Source organism: Mustela lutreola, chromosome 6 (genome assembly GCF_030435805.1).
Source record: "Mustela lutreola isolate mMusLut2 chromosome 6, mMusLut2.pri, whole genome shotgun sequence".
Classification (NCBI taxonomy): Eukaryota; Metazoa; Chordata; class Mammalia; order Carnivora; family Mustelidae; genus Mustela; species Mustela lutreola.
The window spans coordinates 94,000,387-94,012,487 of NC_081295.1; the positions used below are offsets into that span (position 1 = coordinate 94,000,387).

At 43.5% G+C, this 12,101-nt stretch overlaps 1 protein-coding gene across 1 annotated transcript in view; it reads right to left on the bottom strand.

Moving 5' to 3' along the window:
* The window catches only part of ADGRF5 (adhesion G protein-coupled receptor F5), a 103,810-nt gene extending 97,836 nt beyond the window's left edge, over positions 1–5,974 (bottom strand). The window contains exon 1 of the mRNA XM_059178183.1: positions 5,760–5,974. The gene's annotated coding sequence lies outside the window, so the exon portion shown is untranslated. The remainder of the gene's footprint in view (positions 1–5,759) is intronic.
* Between the last annotated feature and the right edge of the window lie 6,127 nt (positions 5,975–12,101).

Below are 12,101 nucleotides of genomic sequence, written 5' to 3' on the forward strand. Positions count from 1 at the left end.
TTAAACTTTGTTTTTAAGAGAGCAAGCCTAGGTAAACCTGGAGAATAAAATATACCACGGTTTCGATTGGCTTTCACAGAACGGAGCATTTGCTGATACCCATTTCTGTGGCGAGGACAACTGCTCTTTTGCTCTGGGATCCTAAAACAAGATTGAAAAGAGCCTGGCATACTGACTTGTTCCCCAACCTACTGCAGAAGATGTGAGGTTTCAAAAACACTTGGTCAGCCAGTTCTTTGGAGTCCATGAAGCTAAAGTACTAGCAAAGAAGACTGGGGTAGCTCAGCAATACAGGACGCACCTGGGACCCACCTGAGCTAACGTCTCCCGACTCTAAGTCTCCAGGTCCTTAACTGGCAGAGAGGCTGTGATCAATGTGGCTCATTCAGCAGAAAAGAAAGGTGGGTGGGAACAATGACCAAAGACCTCAACTTAGAGCAGGCAGACAGCCTGGTTCTCCTCTCCCCAACAAGAGTCATGTATCCTGCTTATGGTCCCTACCATTTAGAGGAAAGTAGCACCATTTATTTAGCACTTTCAAAAATAAGGTTTCTGAAAAACAATCTGAGGGTTTTGAAGGGGCGGGGGGTGGGAGGTCGGGGTACCAGGTGGTGGGTATTATAGAGGGCACGGATTGCATGGAGCACTGGGTGTAGTGCAAAAATAATGAATACTGTTATGCTGAAAATAAAAAAAAAAAATAAGGTTTCTGGGGGCACCTGTGTAGCTCAGTTGGTTAAGCGTCTACCTTCAGCTCGGGTCATGATCCCGGGGTCTTGGGATCAAGCCCAGTGTTAGGGTCCTTGCTCAGCAGGAAGCCTGCTTCTCCCCTTCCCACTCTCCTGTCTTTTGTTCCCTCTCTTGCTCTCTATCTCTCTCTCTGTCAAATAAATAAATAAAATCTTAAAAAAAAAGAAGATATAAAAATTAGATTTCTGAACAGCTAAGAATACATCTCCATAGAGTAGTGCTTCTGTTTCTTGGATATGGCAGAGATCAGAGACAAAGCTATGAGTTTGCTGTTGCTTGCCTGAAACTAGTTTGGTAGAAAATGTACCAAAATATGACAATTTTCCATCAAATAAGAATGTGTTTGCAGCACAAGGAGGAACCCACAATCTAGTTAAAGAGTAACCCAAGAAGAGTGGTTTGGGGTGAACTTTTCCCACTCCATTGTTCTCATTTCTTTTTTGCTTTTCCTGGAAGTCCATTGTAGCTCTATTGTTGTGGCAAAGACCCTATTTAGAAATGATCATTTCAGATACGTTAGGTGAGCTAGTAAAAATGCAGCTATGATCACTCTACAGCCTGACGCTTTTTTTTTTTTTTTTTTTTTTTTTTTTTGGTAACCCTCCTTTGGTGGTTTGTGTTGGGAACCTGACATCACAAGAGTCCTGGTAGCTTTGAGCGGGAAGGACCTAGAGGTCATCACCCGGACCCCACCCAGTGCGGGCATCCCTTCGGGAACACCCCGGCCACGGGCTAACAGGGTGCTGGCACACTGCCTGGGACAGGGCGTTCACCACGCCGCAAGGCAGCTCACCCGGTTTTAGACAGTCTTGACGGTGGGTAAATACTTCCACACGTTGAACTAAAACCTGTTACCCTATAATTTTCACTCATCAATCTTCTGTTGACTTCTTTTCCCACATGGAGCAATCTTTAAATATTTGAAGACAACCTCCACTTGCTACGAGACCAACTTTTTACTTTGAATATCACCTCATTCCTTCAAAGAGTCTGCAAATGACAATTTCCTCATTTTTATCATGTTCACCAGCCTCCTCTTTTAAGATCTGATGTGTGCCTTGAGGCAACACATTAGGTACTGAAACTGATTGATCTCTACGACCTTGTGTGCAAAAGATTATCCGCTTTTCCAAAAATGAAACTAAAACTTGGCAAGATGTAGTTACTTATGAAAGGAAGTGACAGAAGGGGGATTCAAAACCAGGTCTGCCTCTGATTTTAAAAAGAAGTGTTGACCAGGTATGGTCAAGGTTGATCTCTGGTACATTGTGAGATTGGTGGGAGGCCATTAGAAACCTCTTATGCAGGCTGACCATCCTTTTGTTGCTACAACTTGTGCTTACTTATAGAGATTAATGTTAACTTGAATGGTTAGGAAATGACCAGCAGAAGACACTTTGGCTGCTGAAAGGTGAAAAAAGACAAGGCGGGTGTGCAGGAAGGTGGAGGCAAAGAGATGCATGAGTAACAGGTGGCAAGAAGGAATCCAGGAGATCTAGGGACATTTCCTTTGGAAGCTCCAGAAAATCAGGGAGCAACACAAGTGGGCTTGAAGACTGAAAGAGTCATTATCTGGATTGCCCAAGCAGTTTGCCATAGACTAAGCTGCTGGTTGTGTCTGGATAACAAAGACAGGGTGACCATGTGCCCCATGGGAGCACCAAGCATGGGGACAACGTATACTATGTCCTGCCCAACCTTGAGTTCTAGGTGACATCTGCTTAAGACACAGATCTTTAGGTGGAAAAAGAAAAAAGAAATCTTTGTAGCTCTGCCACAGTGAGGGTCAGGGACTGGCTAGATGTCTTGAAACTCTTAGATTCATCCTGGACTACTTGGTAAAGCTATATCCTTCCCTTCTGGCTGCTTTCCAAAGACAGAGATTGCCTGAGAATGACATTGTCTCCTTCCTTAGTTGCCCTACTTCAGCCAGCTCTGTACCCAACAGCTAATGTCAAGTGGGTTTCTTCAAGCTGCAGGGCACTGCTCCTTAGGAAACACTGCCACACTGTGCTTGCTGGCTGAGCACACAGCAGAACAACGCCACGACTCCTTTAAGATCTATTCTTTGCCCACTTGACTCAGAGTACTACAGAGCGTTGGCTTTCAATCAACATGCAACAAGAGAGAAGGTGAGCACAGAGACTCCCTGGACATCATCTTCTCCATGTGCCCTTAAAGGCAAGAGCTTCTCTTCTTATGACTCTGTATCTTGCTCACCACTCGAGAAAAATCAAAGTTCAGAGAATGGGTATGGCCCCACCCTAATTCACATGGCAAGTGAGTTCCAGGTACAGGACTGAATCAGGGCCCCAAAACACAACCCAGCTTTCTTTCTCCTAAATCCTGCTGCCTTCCAGAGCCTAATGCCTTTCCCTGGATGTTCCAATATGGATTAGAGATCAGACTTCAGCTTTCTTTAACGTCTTTTAGGGAGAAGTGGGGTAGAGGATGATCAAGAATGTGCTCTCTGCAAGAGGAGCTGCATGGAGACAGTAGTCACATCTGTGTCACTTGCCATCATACCCCAAGCGCACAGCACAGTGTCCAGTAGGTGTCATGTGCTTGGTACATAGATGCTGAAAAATGAGTAAGTCTCTGACGTAGAGTGGTGGACAACAGGGGCACTGGTAGAGAAACACCTAATGGCAGAGGCTGTCCATAGAGGCATAGAGAAAAGATTCTGGGGACGCCTGGTGGTCCAGTTGGTTAAGCATCCAACTCTTGATTTTGGCTCAGGTCATGATCTCAGGGTCATAAGATCAAGGCCCATGTTGGGCTCCAAACTGAGTATGGAGTCTGCTTAAGATTTTCTCTCTCCCTCTCCCTCTGCCCCCTCCACCTCCACTCACACATGTTCTCTTTCTCTCTAGAAAAAATAGATTCTGAAAGGTATGGCACACAGTGGGTACTCAAAATACTTGGTGAAGAAAATCCAACAAAGTGTCATAAAAGGCAGCATGGGAAAATATTATGGGGATTGGCAATCTCCTTGGAAAACTTCAAACTATAGATCTCAGTCTGGTAATTAATTTGGGTTCTTCAGTCAATATGTCCATTCGGTTATTCATTCATTTCTTCATGAATTCAGTAAACACTTGACATTGCTTCAAGAGTTCTAGATTCAAAAATAAAAGCCCATAACTCTCACAGATGAAAATAAGCATAGCAGTCATAATATAGCATGCTATGGGCTATGACAGAAGCAATTCACCAAGTGCTATAAAGCATGGACTGGAGAGACACTTGGTCTGAGGCAGACTGGGTGAGGGGATGGAGGGGGACCTAGCAGGCTGCAGATGAAGATGAATGGTGACCTCCTGGACAGGGAGAACAGCACACAAAGGTGTAGGTAGGCATTAAGCTCTCACATCCTGGGGAAAGAGAAGGTGTTCAGTATGGCAGGAAAGACAGGTGGTGAGAGGTAAGGCTGGATGGGATGAAAACGAACAAACTTAGAAGGTCTTGTCTGTTTTTCTTAAGTTGGAATTTTTGAAGCTTTAATGTCCATATGAATCTCCCAGGGGCCTGGTTAAAATACAGATTCATTAAATCTGGGGAGTGGAGAATTTGCATCCCTAACAAGCTCCAAATGATGGGTGATACAGCTGTTCTCAGAACGGTCTACCCTTTAAGTAGCAAGGATGTAAGCAATGGGGTGAAGAGGAAATATTTCACTGAGGAGAATGACATTATCAGAATTGCATTTTCCCAAGAACCCTGTAGTAGGATGGAGGATGGAATGGAGGGAGACTGTGCTAAGGTAGAATTCGTAAGTGGCAAGAAATCACAAGCATCTGAACTGAATAAGCTTGGGAAGAATAGCCAGTATTCAATAAATGACTATAAACTGGCTAATATTCTGTGACGCCACCAGAAGATATTTCTTCCAGAAGAAGGCACAGTTGTGAAGACAAAAATGAAACAACAGAAACAGGAAAGGCAAAAAAATAATCCAGAGAAATATGTCCTATTATTTGAATAAAGCTTGACCCCTCTCTAGGTCTGGGTTGACACATCATCTTGACTCTCAATAGTGACCAATGAAAGCCACCAGCCAAGGGGTGAGCACCATCCTGGCAACCAGTTATCACAGCAGGATAAATAAAATCAGCCTCCCAGCCACCAGTTGATAGACATTGTCACTACACACTTCTGATTTCAGGAAACAGCAGAGAGAGCAATGGTTTCATATTTTCAAACATGGAAAATTAACATGGAAGTCCACCAGATCCTGAACAGAATGCTTGTTCATTTACTTATAACTTACAGGTACTCTAAATTAGAAACACCTGTTTCAGGTGCCTGGGTGGCTCAGTTGGTTAAGCGTCTGCCTTCGGCTCAGGTCATGATCCCAGAGTCCTGGGATAGAGTCCCACGTCCTGCTCCTTGCTCAGCAGGGAGTCTGCTTCTCCCTCTACCCCTCCCCCCATTGATGATCCATCTCTCTCTCCCTCTCTCATGCTCTCTCTCTCTAAAATAAACAAATAAAATCTTAAAACAAACAAACAAACACCTATTTCTATTCCTATGAGAAATCCTTTGTGAACTCTGGTACATTTTTAACTCCAAAAAAAAAAAAAAAATCAGAATCAAATAAAAAATAAAAACAAAAAAAGAAGCTCGTCTTAGAAAGAAATTTTTTTAAAAAATCATGGTAGGGGTCTGTTTTGAAAAGAAAAGGCAGGCGGTAAGCTTTTTCCCCTTATGCAGAGACCCAAAACATTCAACTTCTAATGAGATTTGCCCTCTGAAGAAAATAAGAATCACCTTCATGTTTCACGTACCATGCTAGTTAGTCTTCTTTATCCAAAGACCTTCAAATTCAAAAAACCCAAATGTCACCTCCCTGCTCACAACTTTTTCTCACAGTCCAGATATCAGTAAATCTCAACAAGACACACATGTTGAAACCCCACACCCAACTGGAGAAGCCATATGGACACACACATCTACTTCAGAGCAGCTCGATCCACAGCAAGACAGAACAAAATAATTCAGGGACCTACCTTTCTCTTCTGTGGTTTGCAGCCTCCTAAAATTTGACCCAGTCCTGGAGATCTTCCCAAGAACCTCTTAGGTGAGGTGAAACTCAAGGGCCTCCCATTCAGTCACACAGACACAGGAGGGTGGGGTTTCCAAGACCAGACTTCAGAGCCTCAGGGCTCACACAGACCTCAGGGAGCAGAGGTGAACTGCCTTCTGTTCTCTGCAGCAGGAAAAAGCTGGAAGACACAGTGTGGCTGGAGGTGGGGGCGGAGGCTGGGGGAGGGGAAGTAATAAGGGAACCATAATAAATAAGAGATCCTCTCCACATGATTTCCTGTATTTGGTGCCTGTTGCCTTTTTCCGGGCTCCCTAGAGGAAATAAGAAATTTAAACTTATCCTTTGGCCACTGGAAAGACAAGAATAAACACGCTAAGACCCATGAAAATCCAAATGAGCGGAGCAGCAGGCAGGGGGCTGACCGGCCAGCTAGCTTTTACCTTTCACCAAGTGCTTTCTTCCTGAAATTTCTCCAAGTGTTTAACTCCGCAAAAGTCAAGAATGCCCTCGTCCTCGCCCACTGGGCTGAAGCATTTTCTGGCCACAGTCCAGATGTTGTGTTACAGAGCCACCGAAGGGAGGAAGGTCAGAGCAGGCCTGAAGAGTCTGTTTGCCATTAGAAGGAAAGACTCTGGTGACCTTCTGTGCCTCATCTTGGGACAACTGGTGGAGTTCTCTGGCCATTTGGCCTTAGGGTTTAAAGAATGATCCGAAGGCTGCCATCCACAGATTGCTGGGAGCAGAACCCTCTGCATAATTTGTGGGGCTCAGTGCAAAAAAATAAAAATGCAAGGCCACTCGCCCACAAACTAAGGATTTCAGGTTGGTGACAGCAGACCATGAAATGCAGTCCGAGGACCCTTTTGATATGGCCTCTATGCAACTCCACATCTTGCACATCCAGGAGGCTCTAAGAAGGCTAGAACTATGGGTGTGTGGTCCAGCTGACCAAGAGTCTGGGACCATCGACATTTTGCCCGGAGAAGTGACAGTCAGCCCTCAAACGCAGTGCACTAAAGGCTGGTGTGGGGGAGGGGTAGAAAATGCTGCGTGGGGGGTGTGAGCAGGCACGACCAGACCACAAACATCACACCAGGGTGTTCTTGCAGAATTTGGCTCACCTCCAATCTGTTCTCCTCTCTGCAGTCAGAATAATTTCTCTCAAATGCAATCCTCGCGATTGCATTGGATTTTAAGTCCATGCTTAAAATGCTTAAAATCCCTCTGTGGCCTAGGATCCAAGGCCAAGTCCTTCTGCAAGGCTTCCAGCCCCTTCAGCACCTGGTGCTGGCCAACCTCTCCTGCCTCACCTCAAAGCCCACCTCCACCCTTGCCCCCTTCTCATTCCCTCCTCCCCCACCTTTCCCCACTGCTGGGAATCATTCTATGAAGAACGCCCTCCTCCCGACCCCCAGTCTTTCAAATCTCTCATCCTTCCGGTAACATTTTTTTTCTGATTCCCAGGTCCCCCTTACTTTTCTTCTTCAGCAAACCATGCTTCTCTCAAACTGATGAAGACCCATCCACTGTCACTGGCCCAAAGCTAAGCTGTAAACTCTGCGAAGTCACGGACTGTGTCTGTTTCATCCTGGACCCAGGGCCCAGGAGGGTGGGCTTTGTGCAAGTGTAGTGTTAGCAGGAGAGAGCTGGCTCCCTTTAGGCAAAGGGAGAAACAGAGGACTCAGGGGAAGAAAGAAGATCATCATCAGGGTTTTATAGTTGAAACCCCAGCAGAATGGAGCAGTGCCACAGGGGATATCACAGTGCTCTTGCTCAGTCTTCATTAAGACGCCCGTTTGTCATGCGATGTCCCTCCCCGTTCTCACTGGGCTGTACTGTGGGGAGGAAATGACTTCTATTCCAAAAAATGAAGCTTTAGACCCGCCATCCGGGAAGATCAAAGTTAGTTGGGGTGAAGGAAAATGGGAAGATGCTGGAGGTGAGGAGAGAGAGGGAGAGAAGATGATGCGGGAAAGGGAGAGGAGGGAGGGGACAGGAGGGGAACGTGGGAGCAAGAACGGGAGGCAAGTAAGTACGGGTGAGGTGACAACAGATCCATCAGAGGCTGGAAAACGGATGTGGGAGAAGGACAGCGGGAAAGATAACAGGGTGGGCCGGCAGTTCACCCAGAAGCAGAGCACCCAAGGCGGGCTCCACGCTACCTTCCCGATGCCCGTGACTTTCTCAGCTCCCTCATTGGATCAAACTGTGTTTTCTAAAAATCAAAAGGCATAAGGGGCACAAGGGACATGCCACAGGGTTGCTATTAGGACACAAATCAAGTTCTGAGGGTTGTTTGGATTTGGAGACATTTTTAGTCATGGTTTTGAACACTTGTACGAGAATGCTACTACTAGAATGGCCAAGTGTGCATTCTCGTGATTCCTCTGAACCAACAAGTCATTTCATGCATGTCCAAGGGCTGCATTTGTCTGAGAAGCCCCTGTTGATCTCCTCTGATTAAAGTGCAAACTATGGTAACAGATCCATAATCAAACGTCTATAAAAATAACCTAAAGATGCTGGATCTTGAATATCTAGTTTGGGGCAATTAATTGAAATTTAATATACACATATATCTATAAGAAAGGAAACATTTATCAGACAAATAGTTTGAATTTTCTTCACAGACCCTCAATATTGTTTCTAACTGATGAGTGTTACTTCCATTAAAAACAGAATTATCAGGGCACCTGGGGGGCTTAGTCAGGTAAGCATCCAGTTCCTGGTTTAGGCTCAGGTCAAGATCTCAGGGTTCTGGGATCCAGCCCTGAGCCAGGCTCCATGCTCAGCAGGGAGTCAGCTTGGGACTCTCTCCCTCCCTCTGTCCCTTTCCCCTGCCCCTCCCCCTGTGCATATGCTTTCTCAAATACACAAATAAATAAAATATTTGGGGGAAAAAAAGAAATGTCAAGGAAATAGAGACTTCATTTAAAGTGGGAAAAGACGACTGTCACAGAATGTCAAGTGCCATCTACCAGATCCTCTGGGAGGAACTGAATCCGTAAGAGTCTATACCTTTCATTATAGTTGCGCAGCTACTTTATACTTCTGAAAGATACAGATACATAGTAATGCAAATGATTCTCAGTCAGAGAAATGAAAATTAATTTTCTCTAATAAAGACCATTGATTTCCACCCCGTAGAAATGATTATCCCAAGTATCACATTTTAGCACTCTATAGGTTATTATTTTTGTATTTATTAGAAAATTCACTTTAGCATTCCTGATGGCCTATGTTGTAAATATAGCTACTTTTGACATTTTTCTTTGATCCACTTTTAACATCTTACCATCCCTTCATCAATTAATGAGTTAAAAAAAATCTTTGCCTCAGGTTCATTTTATATTGTATGAGAGTGATGAGTTCACCTTTTGGAAAATGATCTTTTAACAGGAATCAGGTTACAATCAGTGAATACAGTAAGTTGTATTGAGCATTTGCAGTGGCAGAATTCTGTTTCCCTCAATATTTTGCTTAGTTGTATATATTCCCTGCAATGTAAAATATAAACAGGGAATAAATGAAGCATGTTGACTGTCAAAGTAAATAACAGAACTGCTTCAGCAGAACAATTAGGAGAGTACAGCATCTCAGCGAGGGCAGAAGTATAGGAAAAGCCCCAAGTGGGAATGTATGAAGCCATAGCTGGACACAGGTTCACAAGTCTGGACTCTTGGAAACTAGTACTTTGGAGGTGAGAAGACCTTCATAAGCAAAAGGATATTTGATAGTTCTTTAAAACAGTATTTTCAGGGGGCGCCTCAGTTGCTCAGGCAGTTAAACGTCTGCCTTCAGCTCAGGTCATGATCCCAGGGTCCTGAGATTGGGACCCGAGTGAGACTCCCTGCTCAGGGGGGAGTCTGCTTCTCCTCCCCATGCATGTTCTCTCTCTCTCTCTCTCAAATAAATAAACAAATCTTTAAAAAAAAAAAACAAACAGAATTTTCAGAAATTCTAGCTGCACAGACAACCATCCAGAAATATCTCACTATCAATCAGCTATAGCAAATCCTTCAACAAAGGGGTCAGTGGCACTTGGCCAGGAAGAGACCAGAAAGTATCAATATATTTGTGTGATCTGGTTTCTCTTTAATTTTAATATTTGTTATACTTTTTAACTGCTGTAAATTGCCATATAGATTTGTAATATCAAAGGCATAAAATAATTTATCTTTAAGGGATGATCTGGTCAGTTCAGTCTGCTGCCTAAATTTCTTGATGCCCGATAAGCACAGAAACATAAAGGCTTTTTGGGTTTTTACTTCCTAAATGAAAGTTATTAGTTCCATTGTTTGAAGGGGAAAAAATAACAGTCCTAAAAGTCCAGTGTGGAAGTATGGATGTTTTTCTGAGAAGAATGATGCTTGATTTGGGAGGAATCATGAGAAGTATTAACAGTCATGGCAAGTAACAGAACAAATGTGATCTGTTAGATGCTCAGAGATCACTTGTTGCAAATATGCAGCTCTTTCTACAGGAGTTCTAAGTGTCTTTGGAAGGGGGAATCAGTCCTGACAGCTTTGGCTCCAACTACTTCAGAGGTGAGGCTAGTCTTGTTCCATTAGGTGTTTCTCGCTTTGCCAACTACCAACATCACATTCGTCATTGAAGATGGGGTGCTAAGAGGCGACTAGTAAGGAGTTCTGTGACCTCCTGTATTTCACAGAGATAACACCAATGGATTGGTGTATTCCATTATACCAAACCTGTCAAAGAGGGAGCATATGGGTGGCTCAGTTGGTTAAGCAGCTGCCTTTGGCCCGGGTCATGATCCCAGGGTCCTGGGATCGAGTCCCACATTGGGCTTCTTGCTCGGCAGGGAGCCTGCTTCTCCCTCTGTCTCTGCCTGCCATTCTGTCTGCCTGTGCTCTCTCTCTCTCCCTCTCTCTCTCTGACAAATAAATAAAAAAATTCTTAAAAAATAAAAAAAAGAGAGCATATACAAGAAACATAGTAGGATTGTTCTGTGGGGGAAAAAAGCTCACCTTAAGTAAGACTACTATCGTAAGAAAAATGTCAAGTCCAAGTGTTCAGGGAAACTAGGAATTCTCATACACTCTAGAGTGTTTTGTGGAGAATTAAGAACTCTCACGATGCTGGGTGTTACTTGGTAAATCACTTTGGAGAGCAATTTGGCAGTATCCAGGAGGGTTCAAAATTCTGCTCACTATATGCATTCTAGAAAAAGCCTTGCCTGTATATACAAGCAGAAAACATGAGCATATCCATTATGCTCTTTATTATTAAGAGTTAGAATCCAAAGAAAGAGATATATGTAATCAGTCAGGGAAATGGATTTTAAAAATCAGTATTATTATAGAAATAATGCCCTAGATCTATGTGTATCTACATGGATGAATAAATATTTTTAAAAGTGGGGAGAAAAGGCAGTTGCAGAAACATATGTACAAATGATAAATAATGAAAGAATACACAATGTAGCCCACAAAAAGGAAGGTATGGACTAGGACTAAGAAGAGAATAAACAAGATTTCTCATGTTATTTTATCTTCAGTATAAAAAAATGGCAAAATATCAGTACTTTGATTCTATATGGCATGTAATACAGAGGATCATTTTTCTCCATAGTTTGTCTTTTAAAAAGAGAAGAAAACAAAGTCACTAAAATAATAATTTTTAAAAAGTGACATTTGAGTCATAGATTAAACATGTTCTTTTCACATCCTCCACCTGGAACTGAGATTGGGGGAAAAAGTTATTAGTGAAAGAACTCTAGGGGAAATCATGATTATCCTTAGTCTTTAATGAAATGACATTGCCTGGACTGCTTGGGTGGGCTCAGTCCTTAAGCCTCTGCCTTCTGCTCAGGTCTGCCCCGCCCCCCCCTGCTTGTGCTCGCTCTCTCTCTCTCTCTCACTCTCTCATTAATAAATAAATAAAATCTATTTTTTTTCCCCCAAACTGGCAGTGCTATACCTGGATCAAGGTCAGACTTGCTCACTTCTTCCAAGTGAAATGAAACCTTGTCTTCTCCGGGGTCGGTTCAAGGGTGGTGTATTCCAGGGTTCTGCGTGTTGACTGACAGGTCAGCATCCTCTACTGCGCATGCTCTTCCATTTGAGCGAAAGCGTGGAGCCTCAATGAATTTACCTAAAAACTTCCCCTTAACAACTGGCTTCAAAAATGTATGTATCTTAGGAAGTCTGAAAAAAAAATTATTTTATTTGGATGATATAAAGCAGACCTTGTTTTAAAAAGTTAAACTGAAGCATTCAGCACGTGATTACAAATCCTATTTGGTTTGGTTGGTTTGGTTGGGGGAATTTTAGCAACAAAC